The sequence below is a fragment of the Hemitrygon akajei genome, chromosome 24, assembly GCF_048418815.1.
Source record: "Hemitrygon akajei chromosome 24, sHemAka1.3, whole genome shotgun sequence".
Taxonomy (NCBI): Eukaryota; Metazoa; Chordata; class Chondrichthyes; order Myliobatiformes; family Dasyatidae; genus Hemitrygon; species Hemitrygon akajei.
The window spans coordinates 13,034,030-13,042,216 of NC_133147.1; positions in this window are offsets into that span (position 1 = coordinate 13,034,030).

The following is an 8,187-nucleotide window of genomic DNA, read 5'->3' on the forward strand; positions in this document are numbered from 1 at the left end:
AAGTACTCATTAAGTACCTCACTCACATTCTCCATGCAAGCAAATGCTCCCCCCTTTATCTTTGAGGGGTCCCACCCTCTCCTTAGTTACCTTCTTGCTCTTGATGTATGCATAGAAGGCATTGGGATCCATCTTAATCCTACTTACCAAGGACTTCTCATGCCTTCCCAGCTTTCCTAATTCCCTTCTTTGGTTCTTTTCTGCCTTCTTTATGCTCCTCATATGCTCTGTTTGATCCTGACTTCTGGAGCTTTACATACTTTCCCTTTTTCTTCTTGACTAAATTCATCACTTCTCTTACCTGAAAGTTCTCTGATCTTTCCACCTTGCCCCCCGACCTTCCTTCTAACAGGAGCAATACCTTTCCTGTACTCTGTGCAATTGATCTTTAAACACTGTGGACATGCCAGAAGAAAAGGTGTTCCCAATTAACGCTTCTTAGTTCCTGCCTCACGCCCTCGTAAGTTGCCCAACTCCTATTTAAAACTCTCCCACAAGGACCGTACCATTATTTATTTATAGCTCTCCTGAAAGTTGAGGAGCTGTGATCAATTCTCCCTAATTGTTCACACACTGAAAGGTCAGTCACTGGGCCAGGGTCATTACCCAACACCAGGTTCAGTAAGGCCCCTCCTCTTGTTGGACCATCCACATATTGATTTAAGAAACCTTCCTGGATACACTTAATGAATTATGCTCCATTTAAACCCTTTGCACTAAGAAGGGCCCAGTTTATATTAGGGAGGTTGTAATCCCCCATGAAAAGAACCCTGTTATTTTTATATATTTCCTCAAGCTGATGACTTATCTCTTCCCCAATGTCCCAGTTGTTATTAGGGGTCTGTAGAATATTCTCCTCAGAGTGATTGCACCCCAAGTTCTACCCAAATGGACTCCATGCCTGACCCCTCCATTACGTCTCTCCTGAGTGTAGCTGTGATATTGTCCCTGATTAGTTGCACAACTCCACTCACTTTTACTTCCTTCTCTGTCATTTCTAAAACTTCGAAAACTTGTTACGTTAATCGCCCATTCCTGCCCCTCTCTCAACCAAGTTTCAGAAATGGCTACAACATTGTAGTTCCATGTACTGATCCATGTTCATCACCCTTACTCATTTACTCCCAGAATTAAACACACACACTTCAAACTATCTGACCCATCGCACCTGGTATTTCAATTTTGCCTTTCAATACTTTCCCTGACGTAGACCTTCTGGTCTGGTCCTTCCCTTACTGACATGGAGATATGGTTCCCAACCCCTTGCAAAACTAGTTTAAACTCTCCCAATGTCTAAAATTAAATTATCATGGTTCTATCCTGACATTAGTCCCTTTTGTGATAACCATAAAGGGGGTGAGTCTTCTCTTATTCATACTTATTGGGCCTGTCCTAGTTTGGAGAAATTTTGGAGATTTTTTAAAAAACTTTATCCCATATTCTTAATTGCCATTTAGAACCTAACCCTCTGATTGCTCTTTTTGGCACCTTGAGTGAAGTTGACATGCATTTGAGTCCGACTAAACGTCGAGCAGTATCTTTTGCATCTCTTTTGGCTAGACAGTCAGTTCTTCTCAGATGGAGAGATGTTGCCCCACCCACTCATGCTCAATGGCTTAGTGATATTATATCCTGTTTAGACCTTGAAAAGATTCATTATTCACTTCTTAATTCGGACAGAAAGTTTCATAAGGTGTGAGGACCTTTTCTTGAGTATTTTCATAATTCCTCTTTAAATTAACGGTTTATCCATTTTTTTGTACTACAATCCCTTACTTTCAGCTTTTTTTTTCTGTTTTTTTGTTGTGAAGTACATTATAGTTTAGGTAGTAAGTATACTTTTTTTATATTTACAGCTCTGTGGTGACGAAAGCTCTGATGAACTTTTCTTTACATTGTAATGGCTTGGAGTTTAGTAGTAGGAGCGAGGGGAGGATTCTAACTTTATATGATTTCATTTTGGGTGCTTTTTCTGTATTGTTATGACTTGTATATTAGACTCGTCTGTTTTCGCACTGTATAAATCTCCATTTTGTTGGCAAGGTTTTTTTTCTGTTGTAGTGCAGAAACTTATAAAAAAAATAATTTAAAAAAACTCTCCCGAGTAGCATCAGCAAACCCCCCCAAATCATGCAAACAGCAACAGGAACATCAGACCCCAAACCACAAACCGCCCCCTCGTGTTAATAAAAAAGTCAAATCACGCGTAAGACACCAGAAACATCAAATCCCAAACCCCAACTGGAACCCCCCCCCCCCCCACACACGCACAAAGCACAAACAAATCATGCAGACGGCAACGAGGACATCAGACCCCAAGCCTCAGACCCTGCCTCCCCCATGTGCAAAAAAAGAAAGCAAATCAGGCAAGTGGCAAGAATAATGTCAAACCCCAAACCTCAAATCCCCCATGCAGCAAAAAGGCAAACAAATCACACAAATGACAACAAGAAAGAACGGGCAAAACCACAGAATATAAAGTAAAAAACTTCAGGCTTTGAGTAATGCCAACCTTTTATCAGTTAATGTGGGTTTAATCAGTTTTCACGCTGTTCCTACCCGAGTGAGACATTTGTGGGCTCGAGCATTGAACACAAAGTTGTAGATGTTGTTATATTCTGCACTGGTCAGGGTTTCACATAAACCAAGTCTCTGTTGGCCTGATAATGTGGGTATTATCGAGGTAGATTCATCACTGGTTGCCTGCCCAACATCTAACCTTCAACCATAAAACTGATTACCTAATCATTTTATCTCTGGTTGAGAGATCTTGCTGATGCATCATTTCCTTGACTATGTCAAGGCGCTGCAGCTCTGAAGAGCTTTTCTTTTGGCTGTATAGAGTGTTCTGAAAGAAGTATACATTGGCAAATATTTATAAACAGGAAGCTAGGAAACTTTCTAATCTTCATTTTAAGATTTTGATGGAAACTGCTCATTATTGTGGAAGGAAATTTAAGCTTCCTGAATTGTCCTCTCTAAATTATTTCAGAGACTTAGGGAAACAGTTAGATTATAGTAAATTTTAACTTGCTGACCTTCGATTAACTATTGGGATTGGAAGTAAAATTTCCAAAGTTGTCTTTGAAGTATCTGGACTCATGTTACCCTATTTTGTTATCACGTTATATTTGTCAAGCAGAGAACCTTGACTAGTTGCATTATGGCCTTGTATGGAAACAGCAACGCCCTTGAACGGAAAAGCCTTCAAAATGTGATAGACACAGCCCTGTCCATCACGGGCAAAGCCTGCCCCCCCATTGAGAACATCTACAAGGAGCACTGCCACAAGAAAGCAGCGTCCATCATCAAGGACCCCACCATCCAGGCCGTGCTCTCTTCACACTTTTGCCATCAGGAAGGAGATACAGAATCAGAAACAGGTTTAATATCAACAGCAGGCATTGTGAAATGTGTTGTCCTTTTCAATGCAATACATAATAATAGAATAAAGCTGTGAATTACATTAAGTATATATATATATATTAAATAGTGCAAAAAACAGAAATAAAAAAGTAGTGAGATCTTGTTCATGGGTTCAATGTCCATTCAGAAATCAGATGGCAGAGGGGAAGAAACTGTTCCTGAATCATTGAGTGTGTGCCTTCAGGCTCCTGTACCTCCTCCCTGATGGTAGTAATGAGACGAGGGGTCTTCAGGCTCCTGTACCCCCTCCCTGATGGTAGTAATGAGAAGAGGGGTCTTCAGGCTCCTGTACCTCCTCCCTGATGGTAGTAATGAGGTCTTCGGGCTCCTATACCCCCTCCCTGATGGTAGCAATGAGAACAAGGTGTGACCTGGGTGATTCGGGTCCTTAATGATGGACACTGCCTTTTTGACGCATCGCTCTTTGAAGATGTCTTGGATGCTACGGAGGTTAGTGCCCATGATGGAGCGGACTGAGTTTACAACTCTTTGCGGCTTATTTTGATCCTGCGCGTTAGCCCCCCTCCCACCCACCCCCAGGAGTCTTATGTCTCTCACCACCATGTTTAGGAGCAGTTATTATCCTTCAGCCATCAGGCTTCGGGACTAGTGTGGATAATTTCACTCACTGCATCTTTGATCAGTTTCTACAACCTATGGACTCACTTTCAAGGTCTCTACAACTCAAGTTCTTAGAATTTATTTCTTTAGTTATTTATCTGTCTATCTATTGCACAGTTTGTCTTCTTTTGCACATTGATTATTTATCAGTCTTTGTGTGTCGTTTATCATTGATTATTTTGTTCTGCTGTGGGTGCCCAGTATATACATATATGTACATACTTTGGTAATAGATTTGTTTGGTACTTTGTACTTTTTATTTCTGTATTGACACCAAAGCCTAGAACCTGGATTTTATTCTTTCTTGATGTGCTGAACATCTTCAGTGACCAGAGCTCACATTCCAAGGTATCCCCACCACAGAATATGAACAGACAAGAAAGAAGAGGGAGCAGACAGTTTGGGTTTGGAACCAAAAATTAGAACTATTGGAGGAACTCAGTGGATCAAGCAGCATTTGTGGAGGGAAACAGAGTGTTGACATTTGGGGTCGAGACTGGTCTTGATGAAGGTCTCAACCTTGGTATGGGCCCTCAAATCCTAAGGACTTCCTACAGGAGCACAATTGAGAGCATCCTGACTGGCTGCATCACTGCCTGGTATGGGAACTGTACCTCCCTCAATCGCAGGATTCTGCAGAGAGTGGTGCGGACAGCCCAGCGCATCTGTAGATGTGAACTTCCCACTATTCAGGATATCTACAAGGACAGGTGTGTAAAAAGAGCCCATAGGATCACTGGGGACCTGAGTCACCCCACCCACAAACTGTTCCAACTGCTACCATCCAGGAAACTGAACTGCAGCATAAAAGCCAGGACCAACAGGCTCCGGGACAGTTTCTTCCACCAGGCCATCAAACTGATTAATTCCCACTGATATAATTGTACTTCTATGCTATATTGACTGTCCTGTTGTACATACTATTTATTACAAATGACTAAATTGCACATTGCCTATTTAGTCGGAGATGTAACGTGAAGATTCTTACTCCTCATGTATGTGAAGGATGTAAGTAAAAATGTCAATTCAATTCAATTCAATTCAACCTGAAATGTCGACTGTCCACTTCCCACCACCAACGGTGCCTGAACTGTTGAGTTCCTTCAGGGGCTTGTTTTCCTTCTGTGCCAATACACGGATTAGGCATCTCTAGCATGCTTCACCATTCAATATGATCCTAACTGTTTACCAGTGATTCACACTTCACATGCTTTTGGAATGTCATTTTATTCACTTGTATATGGTAATATTTTGTGTGATGCGCTGTGTGTGATATATGTTGTGTGGGTGCACCGTGCTCCAGAAGATTGTTGTTTTCTTTGGTTGTAGATATTTACAGTCAGCTGACAATAAACTTGAACTTAATATTGTAATTAACACCAACTATCGAGAAATGTAAAGGAAGTGACTGTGATTTAATTAAATATTAGTCTCTCAATAGGAAAACATCCATTGAACTAAAAGGGAAGTTTTCGATGTATAAGAGAAGTTTGGAAAGGTACAAGGATGGGAGGGGAATGGACGGCTATGGTGCAGGCGCTGGTTGATGAGATCAGAGAGCTTAAATGGCTTGGAATGGACTAGATGGGCTGAAGGGCCTGTTTCTATGCTGTACTTTTCTATGACTTCTGTAATTTTTTTGTAATTTATTTTTTTTTATTGAAGTTCATCATCAAACAAACATTTCCATGAGATATGTTTCAGACATTGTACATATATATCATATAATCGTATATGTCGCAAATTGCCACATAGTTTTTATCTGAGCTATACACTTATAGAAAAGAGTGGAAAGAAAAAACAAGCAAAAGGAAAAAAATTATGTACAAGTAGGGAGTGATCTTTTTATTTTAAACATATTCATTGATTTGTGAGAATAAAATCAGGCCTATGAGGCATCATGTAGTTAAACCATTTTTCCCAGTATGAATCAAATTGTTCCAGCTTATGATTAACAGATGCTGTTATCTTCCTGATGGTGTGATTTTACCCAGAAATCATCACAATCTCAGCCATCCCGAGAATAAATAGTTATTTGCGCACAATACATGCATGAAAAATAGCCAGTAACAGATCCAATTTTCAGGCTTGAGACCATAAGACATAGGAACAGAATTAGGCTGTTCGGCTCAAGTCTGTTCCACCATTTCATCATGGCTGATCCATTTCCCTCTCAACGCCAGTCTCCTGCTTCCCATCCCATAACCTTTCATGCCCTGACTAATCACAACCTCTACCTTAAATGCATCCAGTGACTTGGGCTCCACAGCTGCCTGTGGCAATGAATTCCGTGGATTTGCCACCTTCTGGCAAAAGAAATTCTCCTCAGCTCCATTCTACATGGATGTCCTTCTATTCTGAGGCTGTGTCCTCTGGTCCTAGACTGCCTCACCATGGAAACCATCCCTGCCACATCCACTATATTGAGGCCTTTCAATGTTTCAATGAGATCACCCCCTCACTCTTCTAAATTCCAGTGAGATTAGAAAATGCATGCCAAAGGGCAGTGTTATAGAGGTAAAAAATGCATGCCAAATGGCATGACTGTATCGCCACCTACAGCTCCAGTCTGCTAATTAAGTTTGCCGACGACCCTGCATTGATTGGCAATATCTCAAACAATAACGAGGTGGCCTACAGGGAAGAAGTCATCTCTCTGGCACAGTGGTGTCAAGAAAACAACCTCTCCCTCAATGTCACAAACCTAAAGGAGCTGGTTGCGAGATTACAGGAGGAGTGGAAATGGGCTAACACCTATTGACATCAATGGATCTGGGGTGAGAGGGTAAACAGCTTCAATTTCCTTGGCATCCACATCACCTTGGACCTCACGTGGTCTGTGCACACCAGCCGTGTGGTGAAAAAGGCACAACAGCGCCTATTTCACCTCAGACGGTTGAGGAAGTTTGGTATGGGCCCCCAAACCCTAAGAACTTTCTACAGGGGCACAATTGAGAGCATCCTGACTGGCTGCATCACCGCCTGGTGTGGAAACTATACTTCCCTCAATCGCAGTTTTGGGCCCCTTATCTTTGAACGAAATGTGCTGAAACTGGAGAGGGTTCAAAGGAGGTTCACAAAAATGATTCCAGTATTGAATGGCTTGTCGTATGATGAGCGTTAGATGGCTTTGGGCCTGTATTTGCTGGAATTCAGAAGAGTGAGGGGTCACCTAATTGAAATGTATCAAATGGTGGAAGGACTTGTGGAGAGGATGTTTCCTATGGAGGGAGAGTCTGGGGCCAGAGGACACAGCCTCAGGTTGTCCTTTTAGAATGATGATGAGGAGTAATTTCTTTAGCCTAAGAGTGGTGAATCTGTGGAATTCTTTGCCACAGGTGGCTGTGGAGGCCTAATCTTTATGTATATATAAGACACAGGTTGATAGATTCTTGATTAGTCAGGGCATGAAGGGATATGGGGAGAAGCCAGGAGACTGGGGCTGAGAGAGAAAATGGATCAGCCATGATGAAATGGCAGAGTAAACTCAATGGGCCAAATGGCCTAATTCTGCTCCAGTATCTTGGTATTACAGAGTGCAACCCAGAGCCTCATGATCAACTGATGTCTGCAGTTTCAAAGGTAGTTCCTGAGCAATGCAACTTAAAGTGTCAGCTGGCCTCTTTATTATATTGTGTGACATGTCCAAGATTGACAATAAAGTCAGCAAGTTAGTTTAGATCTCTGTGTATCGCTGACAAGTCAACAGCTTTGAATAATGAGTCTATTGATGCATTGAGGGTTTAATTCATTCAGTTTGTGCAAGCAATCTTACAATATAATAAAAAATCTGAGGCCTTTGTGACCTTGTCCTCCTGAGTCAGATCGGGAGAGTTGGCTGCCTTGGTTTCTTTATGAATGCATTAGCTGCTGTCACTTGATAAATCTCAGCCTGTTGCTGCTCTATTCTGCCATCTGCTGCTGATATTCATCATGACCTAACCCTGTTGTGGAATAAAAACATGTGTAAGTTTCCTTCCAGAGGACCTCAATCCTGTCATAGGGTTTGGAGGCTTGTGTGCCTCAGTGACCCTAACAGAGAGCTATGTTGGCTGGAGTCAGGGCTTTATGCTTTGGCTTTTGGTAGGGTCACCCATGCCAAACAGGTCAAAGGGTAGAGATCGGACTAAGAGTGGTCCC